Source organism: Ostrinia nubilalis, chromosome 27 (assembly GCF_963855985.1).
Source record: "Ostrinia nubilalis chromosome 27, ilOstNubi1.1, whole genome shotgun sequence".
Lineage (NCBI taxonomy): Eukaryota > Metazoa > Arthropoda > Insecta > Lepidoptera > Crambidae > Ostrinia > Ostrinia nubilalis.
Genome location: NC_087114.1, coordinates 3,449,002 through 3,465,032, shown reverse-complemented (window position 1 = coordinate 3,465,032; position 16,031 = coordinate 3,449,002). Strand labels below are relative to the sequence as shown.

The window sequence follows — 16,031 nt, the reverse complement described above, 5'->3', positions numbered from 1 at the left end:
ACCCTCATAGGAAAGGGTAACGCTGCCCATCTTCTAAGACCTTAACAGGCCCAGAAAGTCTACAGGGCTACATCGTCGTCTTTAACGCAGCGTGAAGAACGAGGTGAAAGCTCCGCCATAGGAGGACAGAGAGGCCGTTTGACGTGAGACTCGCTAGACTGTGCTGTAGTCTAATAGTTGATAAACCACCTCGCCGTGGGCTGTGGCTAAGTTGGGTACCTTATTCGCACTCGTGCTGAAGTTTAAGGTCTAGCGATCGCACCATGACTGGGCACGGATCCTTTGAGTCCTACCTGTATTGCGGTGGCTAGGAGCATACGACACACCATATTCTTGCGGGATAGCATAGTCAAAGCTATGTGGACGGTAACAAAAGTTGGGTGGTAATGAAGCACATATATCTGAGGAGACAAGGTGCCACAAGAAGCTGCAGTACGATAGCGCGACTACGAACCAAGTGCGGGTGCATTTTAATTCGCTCCAGGGAAGGTGACAGTATGATTGCCTCCTATCTTCCTTCCTCGGTAATGGCCAGCGTAACGGGGGCGTGAGGCCGCACGGAAGGCATTGCATAGATAGGCCACCACCACCGTCTGCTGACGGTGAGTGTGTGTACGGAAAAGCTGTGTACTTCCAGTTGCTCTCGTCCCAACTGTCGCCGTGTAGGTGGGAGATCTTTGTCCGAAATCTCAAAGTTAGCACTTATAGAGAGTGACGGGGCACCAGGGTATTTTTAGTGGGTATATGTTCATCCTTCTGACGGGTATATGTTTGCAATATCATGTAAGCATTATCATGTAATAGTAAATTCTAAATGCAGTTAATTTAAACTTTTGTTTGTAAGTGTTACCTGCTTATCTTTATTTCTGAATGCCTTAATATGCTTAATAAATAAATAAAATAAATTTTACGATTTTTTACTTATATCATCGACACCTTCAGGTTCAATTGTCGTATAAACCATTTTGGCCAAATTGAGTTATATATACCATTTTAATCAGAATTTTTTTCTCTATCGAGCTGTATATTCGATATATTGAAATTCGCTAAAAAAATGTTTATACGCCCCAAAAAACTATAGCCTAAAAGATAAATAAATACCTTATAAACGATGTAAAAACCGAATGCTTGTATTTGGTATTTTTGCTAAGATGTATCAACCATACATTTTTTTAAGCCAGGATGTAAAACTCTCTCGTAATTGAAAATGGTTTTTACGCCCAAAGACATATGGCCAGATATTTGGATCCAAAGTCGTAAGTCCACGTATTCAATATGGTAATTATCTGTTTCATATTCATATTCATTTGTTTATTGCATCACATATGTATGTATGGACAGTAAGTAAGTTTTTCTTAATTAAAAAGTTAAAGTTGATTGTTTCTACTTTTAAAGATAATAACTAGATAGGTAGGTATATAAGGTTGCTTTCCAGGTCCAGTACATTCATGAATTGATCTCGACTAAATGTGATGAATTCAAGACTTTTAAACAAAGAAAACAAGCCATAGTGTGCTCATGAAGACTATTTATACCCTTTTGATATGCTCTGTAATAATTTATTACTTTACAAGTACCTACTATTAGGGATGATGACTAGGTAATGAAATCGAAATTCTATTTAGTCCGTCAGACAGATAATTAGAAAATATTACTCATATTTTTTTTTCCATAATCGAATAATTACAGTGTTATATTGAGTTGAAATGTCGCGTGACATCACTTTTGAGTAAAAATTCTACTCTAGCGTGACGTATCGCGCCATTTCAACTCGATGTAGCACTGTTATTATTAAATTAAGAAAGAAAATAAAAAATATGAGTCTAATATTTTTTAATTATCTGTCTGATGGACAAATAATTGAAATTTTGTCATATAGCCTTTACTTTTAGCTGTAATTTAAATTTGTGTTTCTTGTAAAGATATAAATTCCTTAGAGAAATTCTCAAAAAATTACAAATCCTTCTCCTGAGCATACTGGGGCTCTTCTCTTTATGCAAAATTTATCATAACCAAACGAATTTAATATGCGTCAGCAGAGAACCAGGAAAGCTTTCTTAATGTTTTGCTGTAATTGTATTTTTTTATTCAAAATTTATGGTGATTAGTTTTGTTTAAAATTATTAGTTTTGCCATAATTTTCCTGCAAAATTGTAAAAAAACAATAAACTTGTTATTTTTCGTATGCAAGCAAATTTATTATTTCTACCTCAACCAAATATAGTTTTTACACTGTTAAATATCTTTGTGCAAATTCATTATTAGTAAAGAATACATTATTTACATGTATAGTTTTAATAATACATTTGAATAAATCACTTTATCAATGGGTATATAAACCAAAAAAATTACATCTAATGGTCTTTAAGCCATCAATTTCAGTCTCGTGTTTACTAAAAAATCAAATACGACGTAAAGAGTTATTTTTAGGTCCAATATAATGGGTCGTATAAACCACCGAGTGCCTTTTTTAAGGACGTAACTCCAAGCTAACTTTAAAACTACTGAAGATACCCATTTTTTAAATATCTAGACTTTTTCATCGCAAGAATTGAAAAATGTTTTCTCTTGGTCATTTTTTTATAACTCCTCAAATAAAAAAGTTACGATTTTTTTATTAAAAAAAAAAACGTTTTTTGGCTCTCCTGAAAAGTAGGGTTTTGGTTTATACGACAATTGAACCTGAAGGTATCGTCATGTATTATAAAGTAGCATAGGAGAAGAACTTGGTTGCGTTGAGTCTAATAAATGACCCTAGATACTTCAGTCGTGTTGTATATCATATTTTATATTGTTTTGTCTTCACTTTTGTGTCCACGAAATATGGCCAAAATACAATTTCTCAGCGTAAAACACCGTTACTGGCACTAACTTATAGATAAAAAACAAACTTTTCCAAAGTAAAACATTTATAGTGGCAGTTACGGCTAGAAGATTCTTGAATTTTCCGACGTAAAAATAAGTAAGTGCCACCTACTTATAATAGTAACTTCAATTTTCCCGAGTAAAACAACGCAACTACGTTATGCCTACAGTTAACTGATTAATTTACCGTTGGTTTAATGTTGACTGAAATAAATTAGGTCAGAAATCATAATAATACCTATTTCCTTCATAAATTACGTATCAATTTACTCGATCTGCGCGGATGAAAGTGGCAGTTGCGGGGCTGGGCGCGCGGATTAAGGCGTGCGGTCCAACGTAAAATTTCTTAACTCCCACTAATGCAATTTTACTGCGGAAATCTTTCTAATTTTGTAGTTGCGGGATTTGTTTTTTGACGTTTTAAGGTTCAATTTGAATAAAAACTGTATGTTTTTTTAACTGAGCCGAAACTGTTGGGTGCTCTGAAGGTTTTGCAAACAAAAACGGCAAATCACGGAACTGGTAGATACTGAACTATACGTAGGGACCGTCGTATGTCTTTCTTTCAAATAAAAATTATTCTATACTATTCTATTCTATTTTTGTGAAAAAGTCGAAAAAGCTCAAGCAAGTCATATTGTTTTCAATGTGTATTGTAAAATAAGGCATAATTCAAAGTCAATCTTTGATTTTAAAGCGCGTCGTTGAGTTGACAGTAAGTTGGAGTGAAATTGGATACATTTAGTTTATTACCTAACTGCGTCAGAAGGGGGTTTTTTTTAAATATTATTCTTATAATAGCTGTTTATCGGGGGTTTCAGGTGTACCTCACAAATTGGTGCAGAGGAATGGTGAAAATGTTATGACCATGTAAATAAAATTGAAAAAGATTTCATCAAGTAAGATGTAAGATAGAATAATTGAAATGGTTGAAGAGCAATTTATAATAAATACCTCTTTATCTTGATCATCTATTGAAGAAAAGTGGAATCCTTGGAATCGTTTTCTAGTTCTGAATGAAGTGATTAGTTATAAGTATGATACATAATAAAATTAGTTACATAAAGTAATATCATCATCATCATCATTTCAGCCACAGGACGTCCACTGCTGAACATAGGCCTCCCCCAATGACTTCCACATCGCACGGTTGGTAGCGGCCTGCATCCAGCGCCTTCCCGCTACCTTTATCAGGTCGTCGGTCCACCTTGTGGGTGGACGTCCCACGCTGCGTTTTCCGGTACGTGGCCTCCATTCCAGAACCTTGCTGCCCCATCGGCCGTCAGTTCTGCGTACTATGTGCCCTGCCCACTGCCACTTCAGCTTGCTGATCCTGATAAAGTAATATACGATTTGCTTATTTTTCAAGACATTTCCCTATTATTATTACTGACGGGATTGCTACCATGTACCTTAGTTTTGAGTTTCCAATATTTCGGCACTGTTGCAAGCGCCATGGTCACGGAGTAACTGAAGAAATTAAAACCAGACATCGTTCAGATGTGCGTTCAAAAGACCTGAGATTTAAAAAAATCCCACGTTTTGTTTAAACAGTAAGCGAAAAAAAGTGACTTGAAAATGGAATACAAAATGATAAGGTATGGTAAATGATAAGTCTTTATCAATGAAGAAGCAGAAGTTCAATCATCGTCACTCAAAGTTTGGCTGCGGTCTCAAATTTGGGCTTAATTGAGGTATTTTTTGGGTGAGAGGCATAAGAACTAATGCCGTTTTATATCAAAAATTCATACTTAAAGATATAATCAACCAGGTACAAAGTATTTCCTTGTATGTTAGTCTGCCACTCTTTAGTAAGTCCCGAAATCCCCGCTTCGGCTCCCCTACTAACCATTCTAACCATTGTACACAGATAATATCTTACATGCAGCTTTTCATGTTACTACGTCACATTTTCAAAATCCGCGCGGAAAATCGCTCCTAGCGGAAGAGCGCACTTTGAGCTTGAATATTTCAGTCATTTTTAAAGATATCAAAAAATTAAAAATACAGTATTCATTCTAATTTTTTGTAGTATTTTTTGGCATCTTCAACAAAAATTGTGCGCCATGTCCATTGATTCCTTAAACATTAAAATAATTTACTGTGGTCCTCCCTGAGTTGTCTGGAAGAGATTGCTTCCTAGCGACAAGACCGCCTAAATTGTGCAGTTTTTTTTATGATTAACAAGGCAGGTATTTGACCACAATCGCACCTGGTGTTAAGTGGGATGCAGTCTAGGATGGTGCATATTATCTGCCCTTTAAGTGACTATTCGTTCTCGCCTTGAAAAGGCCCGGATTATAGTCTTCGGGAAAGACAGCAGCAGGCAGCTAATTCCAGTCCCTAATTTCTTTTTGTGTCTGTTTTGTGTGGTGTCCAATAAAATATTATTCTATCAATCAAAACTAGACTAAAAAAAGTCTGTAAGTACGAGTACTAAGACCTAGACCGAGTCTGCCTTTCCACACCGTCTGGGGAAATCCGAACAGGCTAGAAAGCACTAAGTGTGTGTAATTACGGTCATAGTTATACCCAGTGATGTGCGACTGCGCAAGCACTTGTCAAAGTAATGTCACAGATTAATAAGGGTTATAGCAGTCATGGACTTTTTTTCTAAGCGGGGCAAAATTTTATTGTAAGATCAATTTTGTGGGATCTAGTAATGCAAAACTGAACTGTCGAACACAGGGTGTGTCCTGTAAAAAAAATAACATCGACAGATTAAGGGCTGATTTTTCAATCGTCCGATAAAGTTCCAAAATACTGAACTGTCCTATCCATGACTTTGACAGAGGGGCGCCACCGTCAATACCGGATCGCTGGTTCCGATTTTTGCCATGTTGAAAACCATATAGTTGAACGATGGTAGCGCCCCCCTGTCATTGAGTTTGGTGGGACATTTCAGCGTGGGTCATCTATACCTTTTATCTGAAGAATAAACTTGTCATTTTGACATGTTTCCCAATTCCCATACTGAAACTGTCAATATGCCAAACTTGTTCTACAGTAATTAAAAGTTATCCGACGATTGAAAAAGCCCTAAGTTGTGCTTTGTAACTCTTTCTTTCCAAACAGGGGCGCCTGCCTAAAGGGGGTGCCCTTTAGGCAGGCGCCCCTGTTTGCCCCCCACTATATAATGTGCCTGGGGTTTTGTCAACTAGCTTTTGAAAAGTCAATCCTATCTTCGAACTCCTCCTTTATTCTTCTGAATAATTTCGTTGCGGGTCCAATGACAGTTTAACTTTCCCCCGAGACAAACTTGGCCTTCACTGGTTGGGTTGTTGGCGGTCAAGCTGTAGATCCTGGATACACAGGAGTTGCAGCGGTGGGAAAGAGAAGTAGGGATAGTCCCGTTTTTAGTTTTTACCTGTGGCTTCGAATCAATTTCGGCCTGTCATGGAAATGTCCCCTGTTTCTAAAAGCAGGATAAAAAGTATCCCGTTTTTCCCCAATGGACATCATAACTATCTCTACGCCAAAATTAATTTAAATCGGTTCAGTGATTTTAGCGTGAACAGACAGAGTTACTTTCTTATTTTTATTAGTAAGGAATGGATGTAACAAAGTTTAAATCATCAAAATAAACCTTTTTGCAGTCGTGTAAAAATATGGAACAGTTACCTACTAAGCAATTAATGCAAGCTATAATTATTTTTAATATTTAATACAATAAAAATTGAGCTTCTATAAAACTATAACTGCGACAACAATCTATCAGGTATAAAAATATTTAATTGACTGTTTTATTCATTTAAAAACTTATAAATTATTTATAATCGTGATTCAGCCTGTCATTCTTGTATGTGCATTAATTAACCTATTGTCATTGTAAAAAAAATCTTCCTTGTTGTAGAATTTTGCGTGTCGACAATCGACATGCAATAATTTAAAAAAATCCATTAAAAACTGTTTAAAAAAATTGATAAAAAAGCTGATATGAATAAAAACAAAAGAATGAAGAATTGTTTCTTTCGAGGAAATTTTTGGACGAATTCGAATTCAAATTTATTCTAGAATCTTTTCAAACATCGTTGGCAATTTTGAATTACCTATGACGTTTTTTCTTTCGAGGAATTTTTGGACGAATTTGAATTCACATTCGTTCTAGAATCTTTTCAAACGTTTGCAAGTTAAATTACGAGGTTAACCTCGATCTTAACTCCTCGCTATAAGAACTATAAAGCAACAGGTGTGCAACCTATCAAGTCCAGACATTAAAACGTGTGAAATCTCCTATTTTTTCCTCACAAACACATTCAATAACCATTTTTTATTCTTTCAAAAGCGATAACTATTCCTTTGTACGCGGCGTATCATGATTGTAACTTTTGACAACCGTTTAAGTCCCTTCCAGAAGCAAAACGCATTGGATATTGACCCTTATTCTGTTTATTTAAAGGTTAACAGTTGCAGAAGGGATGGAAAAGGTAAGTTTGCGTTAAGTAAAGCCTCAGCAACCTGGTAACACCGTTTGGTTAAGCGACAATTCAACTCAGTCGAGAGCGAGCCACGGACGTCGCCGCGCGTGTTGCCACACCGATTCACAACAAAAACAAATTACAATCGATTAAACAACAAAACAATACACCAGTGACATCAAAAACAATCTGCAAATCGATTGAATTGTGATGCAAAAAGTTTAGAATCGAGAAACGGACCGCAAAACCGGTTACACGTTGTAGGAAGCGGTCACGACAGTTATATAAAACTATAAATTACTCAGTTTTCTTTTGCAGTAGCCACGATTTTGTGTTTCAAAAGTTGTTTTGGGTTGACAAAAAGTGTTCTGTTTATTGTTAAGTGAAATCCAGTGTTGATAGTCAGGTAAGTTTTTTTATGGCTAGCGAATGTGCGCTTTCTCTTAGGGTACAGCTGTGGCTGAGTCATTGCCTTTGAATACCTTACGTAGATTTTATAGTTGAGCTTGGAATGCGATTTTAAGTGTTTGGGCATAACTTTTTGCCAATATAAATCGTTAATCAGACGTTACGAAGAAAAAATATGTACGCGTAGTCGCGTGGTAAATGTGATGTTTATAAACGAACGCGATTCTTTCGTTATGTTTACAAATTCTGACAAACATTCGCTCAAATAATAACTCAGTTTCTTAAGGTTTAATTGATAGTTATTCGTCAATGGTGGTTGAAATTGGTGTTGCAACGAATTTATACTTACCATGCGGTTGGCTCTATGCATGTCTACCTTTGCCAAAAAAAGTCAAGTCAAAATTTATTTTCGAAATGTTGGCAACCTTGAAACTAAATTAGTTTGCTGCCCGCATGCAATTAATATTCAGGTTTACTGCAGATATTAAGCCCGTATGTGTAGGAAACACTTAAATATCTTCATTTCTTCAATTTTGAGTGTAAAAAGGCTTGTTTTTAAAGAAAAATTAAAATAATTTAGAAAATAACGTTTTTCTTATCTCAACCCGGTAGCGAGGGCGCCCCAATCGCAGGTACCTTATCGGTTTCAAAATGCTTTCCCATTAACTTGATAAAAATTGTAATTACCAACGAATTACCCAAATGGAATGGGTTTTTTTCCCGCCCGGACAAAATTGCCTCAAAATAGGCAATTTTTTTAGGAATTTTAACCGTTTTTTGAATAAAAACTAGGTGACACTTATCCTTGTATCTTATTTTCAAACAAAAACGGTCATAAAAGTTATTTTTTATATTTTTTTTTTATTTTTTCCGGAAAACCAACAGCAACCAATCAAATAATGAAAACTTAAATTAAATCTTTATCTATTTAATAGGTAATACAAGAAAGAAAGAAAAATATAATTCCCTAGAAGTTTATACAAGTATTTATCATATTACTATCCGAGTGACGTCATAGGTTCCTTTACAAAAGCTAAGATAGTGTTGCGTTTTGACAGCTCATTATTTGCTAATCAAATGGTGTTAATAAACCTCTATTGTTTTTTTTTATTCAGTCTCTCCAATGATAAACAAAAGTGACCTTTTAGACAAAGAAAATACATAAACATTTGCGACAATAAAATTATGTGTAATGTAAATTAAAATATGTATACTTAGTCATAAACGATTGTTAATTTTCTGGTTTCCGATTAAAATTCAAGTTTTCGTATTTGTTTGTTGAAGAAAATGTTTGAATAATTATATGAATACGAGTAATTACGATTCCAGTGAAATTTACTCATATTTAAAGTTAATATTCGCGTGGAAAATTTAAATATCACCTTACAAGTGTGATAGGGGTCAACTAATACTTAAAAGTCATGCAAAAACGTGTACATTTTGCACAAGACTTTGTTTTTGTAGGTCTAATAGTTGGTAATCTAAAAATAGAATTATAGCAGTCTGTCTGCCTGTCTCAGAAAGATTTTACCCCTTTCAAATACTGGGATAAAAACTATCCCGTTTTTCCCCTGGGTTTTTTCCTTTCTTATATCAATTCGGTGGTTTAAGCATTAAAAGGTTAACGATAATGAGACAGTTACTTTCGCTGTTTCACCAAAACATGCATCAAAGTCAAAGTCAAAATTTCTTTATTTGTACTAATAAATAGTTCTTACAAATCGTCATTTTGCTCTTAAGGAGCCTCTACATGTCTCATAATCTTTTTACCCTACCAGCGCTTCGAGACGAGCGCTTCGCTTGCCTAGTGCTGAGAAGAATTTAAGCGCCGCAACAAACACTGTCCGCCGGTTAATTTAAATAAATAGAAATAGTAGTAGTAGCATCTATCCTCAGATCCTCACAAAAACCAACCAATATTTTTTTCTTTCTTTCTGGCAAAAGCTTTCCCTAATCAAACTAGAAACCCACAATATCTTAACAAAACAAGCAACAATAATACACAAGTTGTTTACGTTAAGTTAGAATACCTTTATTTTGGTCGAATCATCATCATTACGTCATTTAGTCTGCACTGCAAGAGCACGTTCTAACTTAGCAGAAGCAAATTCAGAATGCAGGAGTACGACCCTCTCTATTTGACCAGAGGCCAATGCAGGATTTGGCCTACACTCCCCACGCTCTGGCCAGACGGGTTGGGGAGGCCTGATGCTCGCACATTTGTCCCTCAATCGCTTCTTACGACATTCAGTTCATGTTCGTATTCCTTAGTATCTTATTCGCCTTTTACCACAGCCACGGGAAGAATGCTGGATTTGGCCTACACTCCCCACGCTGGCCAGACGGCTGGGGAGGCCTGATGCTCGCATATCTGTCCCTTAGTCGCCTCTTACGATATTCAATTCACATTCTTCCCATAATGTGTCTTTTTAGCCTTTTACCACATCCACGGGAAAAATGCAGGATTTTAGCCTACACTCCCCACGCTGGCCAAACGGGTTGGGAAGGCCTAAGGATAAACATCCCCACATGTTCCCCTTGGCCTCTTACGGGACTATTCCCACCTCTCGTTCCCACCACTGCAACTTCTGTGTAGCCAGGATCTACAGGTTTTCCTCTTACGAGATTCACGGGAAGAACGGGTTCACATTCGTCCCTTAGTGTGTCTTATGCCCGTTTTCACCATCAATCCCTAATTTTTAAGTGACCCCTAAGGTAACACATAACAGGAGTTTTGTTTTCAAAGGGGTCACTTAAAAATTAGGGATTGATGTTGAAAACGGGCATTAGTCGCTTTTTACCACTGCCACGGAAATGATGCAGGATTTGGCCTACACTCCCCACGCTGGCCAGACGGCTGGGGAGGCCTGATGCTCGCAAATATCTGTCCCTTAGTCGCCTCGTACGACATTCATGGGAAGAACAGTTTCACAGTCTTCCATAATGTGTCTTAGTTGCCTTTTATCACAGCAACGGGAAGAATACAGGATTTGGCCTACACTCCCCACGCTGGGCAGACGGGTTGGGAAGGCCTAAGGAAAAACATCCCTGCATGATATATCCCTTCGCCTCTTACGACATTCACGGGAAGAACGGGTTCACATTCGTCCCTTAGTGTGTCTTATGCCCGTTTTCACCATCAATTCCTAATTGTTTAGTGACCCCTATGGTAACACATAACAGGATTATTTTTTTTCAAAGGAATCACTTAATAATTAGGGATTGATGTTGAAAACGGGCATCAGTCGCCTTTTACAAGCCAGGGAAGAATATGAGTGGTTCTATACTACTCTGCCGGATCCATGTAACGTAAAATACCTTTAGCTAGTCCAATATACAACTGCGTAATTACGATACCTTCGTGATGAACTAATATGGAAATAATTAATCGATTGTAGACGTGTGTGAGTTAACGCGTGTGCGATCAGCATGTTAAGTAGATACCTTACTCTCTATTTAATGGTTAAACGAGCTCCAGCCCGTGCCTTTGTGTGAACTTCGTTCTGTCAGAATATCTTTATGGTATCGCACTGGCCCATTTATCGTCCCGAAGCAGTGGTAGGGTTAATACTGGGACGTGTGAAAATGCTTTTTAAAGCCTACTTGCAAAAATTTAAGAGTTTTCGTGTCCCTTACACCCTTTTCTGATACTAGCATAGGTACTTTACTGTCGTGAAGTGCCAGATTAATCCACAAGCAGATTAAGCAATTGCTTAGGGCACCACATCTATGGGGGGGGGGGGGGGGGGGGCACCAAAAAGAGCAACAAAATTGGAGTGGATTACTCAGGGCATCAAGTAATCTTAATCTCACTAACTACCACTCTTATTTATTTGTAATAGGTATACAAATGAAAAAAAATGCGATTATCAAGCCCCCTGAAAACCTAGCAAAGTGGGGTAGAGAAAAATTCTACATTGACCTTGGTGAATTAGAAACTTAACTGTGCTCGTTAATACGGATTACTATGGCATTAGCATTGGCACCTATAATGGGAACTCTTATTTATATGAACTTGGGTATTGAGATTGAACCTAGGGACAAACAGGATAGTTTTTATCCCGGTTTTTTGGAAGAGGATAACGCGCAATCCACGCGGGCAACAGCTGTTATAATAGTTTTTCTAAGTCCGCCTTTAAAGTTCTATTAATCCAAACATTAACGTAATACATTTACCTAAAACATAAATAACCAAATCAGCTGTCCGTATGACACAAAATACTAAAATAGCTTAGCTTAACGGTATTTGCAAGTAAGCCATTGCAGTGCGAGCGAGATAGCGATACCGGACAACGGCGATGACAGAGATGGAAGACTGCCTGAGATCACCAGTTAAAAGATCCTATCTGTGCATAGTTATTTTTGCATACAATAGTTTTTTTGCTTGCTAATTGTTTATGTATGCATTTGTCAATTTGATACTTAAATTTTTGTCACGTTAACGTTTTTTTACTGGCAACTTAGTGTGACCTCTATTTTATGATAAAAAGTCGTTCTTATTTCTTTTGTTTTATATCCTTTAAAAAAGACAAAGGCATAAAATAATCTTTACAGTTCCTTAACATTTTTGAATTCCGAACGATTTAAAAAATGAGCATCAAGAAGGTTGACACTGTTGACACTGAGACCATAGCGAATAGTTTTATTTTTATTATTTATTAAGTTAAGATGGTTAAGATCATAATTATCCTGCCTAGATTTCAAAGATACGTCCAAGGAGCAAATAAATCAAAGAATATTATTGTAAAAGACCTCCAATGTAAAGATTAAATAAAATTAATGATTGTTGTAGACAATAGTGATAGGAGGTAGTGAGTTTAGCCTCCTGCGACCGACCTTCGAATTCACAATGCTTTTCTTGATTGTTCGCCGATTTTAAAGTTTTGTCGACTCGTGAGCCGGATATCTACAAATACAGCGAATGCTTTTATAAACGCGAATATTTGCGAGAAAAGATGGATCCTATGGACGCAAAAAGTATTGAACTAATTTTGATACGTAAGTAAAGTTAAGCTTAAGAATAGCACATGATGCTACGAAATCGAGAAATGTTTCTCAATAAAAAATTCTAAAAGGTATCTATATCCATTAAAAGGTAAACATTTTAAATCACCAAAAGAAACGGTTGGGCTGTTGAGCATTTAGTAAACCGCAATCGAAATTTTCCCAAACCTATTTAGAAAACGAAAAACTTAGCGTAACCAGCGAAAGTCATAGACAATCAGAGAAAGCAAACGCATTACGTACGACCAATTACAGGTCAGCACTGATTAACGGGCCAATCACGTACGCTGAAAGTGCATGGCGCCAATTTTGGCGCGGCGTTGATTGGTTGTTGCGCTGTCAGTGAAATGTCACTTTTGCGCGCGTACAGGATATAGATAATAACTGGCTTTCTTTTATGACATGAGCCTAAACAAATAATGATTCAAATCTATGCATGTAAATGTTACGGTTAATGTGATAAATTGAAAATTATTAATAATAACCGGTTATTATGAATAATTACCGACAGTCGCGGTAAAAATGATAAATTAATCACATTTAACAGTGATTATTTAATAATTCAACCTTAGTACTAACAAATTTCATAAAAGAGAACAACATCTTGTGTACGTGCTCGTGTACAGCCAAACTTTTGAACGTTTTGATATCATATATTAATATAATTTGGCATAATGAGTTTGGAATGTTTCTTGCATAATATTACTTTTCCATGATGCCTGTAACATAATGTTTCGATTTAAAGTGAAAAATAGGTTAAGGTGCGGCGGGGGTGGCCCTTGGGCCACTCCTAAGCCGCCTATTTAGTTTTATACACACATAAATGACCTCATATTAATCACATTTACCAAATCATGCGGTAATTATTCATAATAACCGGCGATTATTCATAATTTTCACATTTATCACTTTGACCGTAACATAAATAAAAATAAAGTGTATGTGCAATTTAAATTACTAAATTCGAGAAATGATTTTAAAATAATGGTGTCTTTTTTGAACAAATCTTTGTTGTTACCGGTTTTAGGTCGTTTTTCTTAAAGAATATTATCCTTTTTATTTTGTTTGACATAAGATAGCGGCTACTTGTGGCCATTGCCAAAATTAAGCAAAAAATTCCAAAAAACCTGTTTTGGTATCATACCTGTTAGAAACTGAGAACTTAAAATAGACAGATGGTTTCTCAGCAGCGTCCAAAGATGTTACAGCATAAACGTTGTACCTCTAGCACGAATTGTTTGCGTATACGAATCGCCAGCGAAAGATTAGTTTGAAAACTTAAACAGCGCCACTATGGTCGTAACGAGAAATAAAAAACAATAGCACGAACAATTATAACATTTAATTTTGTTTTCGTATCGAGATCGAATAGTGAACGTAACGTGAAGTGAATTTAACTTATAAGAAATGGTAGCATGAAACTAATTTTGACAAGGCGCTGGATGCAGACCGCTACCAACCGGTCATTTTAGAAATCATTTGGGGAGGCCTATGTTATTGTTCAGCAGTGGACGTCCTGTGGCTTATGATGATGAATTTTGACAATCGAATCACGTTATCGCTGAATTCGAAGGCTGGGTATAGAATTTTGTTTCACCGTCAATGTTGTGGTGAGAAGGTTGAACAATGAACACGCAAACGATTCGAAGACGAAAGTTTTTCGTGCTAAGCAGAAACGCAACGTCAAAACGTCGGGCATTTCGTAACAAACTAGTTACATGCGGTTAGGGCTGGAATCTTAATTATCTTCGTTAGTTATGGGGCTCTGAGATATGCAGGAGCTATTTCCATTTAAATTGGAATCCAGGATCGTGATTGTTACGAGATAAGTAATCTAGGATGTACTGGAGTCTGAAACATACGGCTAGATAATGAGGGCTATCGTTTTAGCGCTCACCAGTTAGCGCCACTGTAGAGTAAGGTTCTGTCACTTGCTAGTAGCGAAGACAGTGGCACCAACTTGTGAGACGCGTGGTAGGAGGATTATCGCATTTGCACTCATCAAGATGGCGCCAGCACTGTAGAGTAAGGTCCTGTCAATCGCCAGGGGTGCCAACTGTTAAGTATAAAAACGATAGCCCTCATTAAAACAACATACATATTTCAAAATCAAAATGAAAATTATCTTTATTTGTTTAGACTAATTAAATTAGTACTTACAAATCGTCAAATGCTCTTAAGGAGCCTATACATGTCTCATTCTGTTTTTGCCCTACCAGCGCTTTGAGACAAACTTTGGCAAGTGCTGAGAAGAAGCGCCGCAACAAACTCAGTCACCATTGTTAACAGCATTGTTGTGTTCCGCCAGTTGGTGGTAACGCCCGTATTCACAAACATTACTATGAGGTCTCACAGTGCGCGTGGACGCACAGGGTGACACACGAACCAACACAGAGCTCTATTCAACACTGTGCGTTCGATTTGCTGCTTCACTTAAGCAAACATCGTTTGTGGATACGGGCGTAAGATAGCCAGTTCCTCTGTGGTTGAGGGTTCCGGGTGAATCTCGCTTCCACCTTCGGCCTAATCATAATTTTCCATTAGGTGAGATGCAGGCCAAGAACTTCCTCGTTTTGGATAAAAAAATGTTTTAGGGTTCAGATAGATAGTTACAGGTGCGAAATAAGAGTTACCTATTAGGTTAGATTTTCAGTGGGTGCAAAATGTTCTTCTTGGTTTTGTTTGGTGGCAGGTTAGTCCTAAACCGGCTATAGTAGCTACCACCACTTTACATAAGTCTGTTGCCTTTATAACATAGTTAACAGCATCGTTGTGTTCCGGCAGTTGGATGTAAGATAGCCAGTTCCTCTGTGGTTGAGGATTCCGCGTGAAGCTCGCTTCCACCTTCAGTCTGATCATCTCTTTCCATAATTGCAATGCAGGCCATCTTCCCAGTTGCAGCAGCAGGAGATGGGATTTGTTCCTTTTCCTTTTCAACTGAAAAACGTCCACTGCTGGACAAAGGCCTCCCCCAAGGATTTCCACAACGGCCGGTCCTGCACTGTCCGCATCCAAGCGCTTCCCGTTACCTTCGTCGTCGTCGTCGTCGTTTCAGCCGAAAGACGTCCACTGCTGGACAAAGGCCTCCCCCAAGGATTTCCACAAAGACCGGTCCTGCGCCGCTTGCATCCAGGTACCTCCCGCGACCTTCACCAGATCGTCGGTCCACCTAGTGGGAGGCCTGCCCACGCTACGTCTTCCAGCTCGTGGTCGCCACTCAAGAACTTTCCTGCCCCAGCGGCCATCAGCTCTTCGAGCTATGTGCCCCGCCCACTGCCACTTGATTTTAGCGATTCTCTTCCCGTTACCTTAGATACTAATAAAAATATCTCAAAG

General features: G+C 37.6%; 1 protein-coding gene across 1 annotated transcript in view; it reads left to right on the top strand.

Moving 5' to 3' along the window:
* The first annotated feature begins 7,368 nt into the window (after positions 1 to 7,368).
* Positions 7,369 to 16,031, top strand: part of LOC135085001 (PTB domain-containing adapter protein ced-6) — a 94,751-nt gene continuing 86,088 nt past the window's right edge. Inside the window, exon 1 of the mRNA XM_063979778.1 lies at positions 7,369 to 7,689. The gene's annotated coding sequence lies outside the window, so the exon portion shown is untranslated. The remainder of the gene's footprint in view (positions 7,690 to 16,031) is intronic.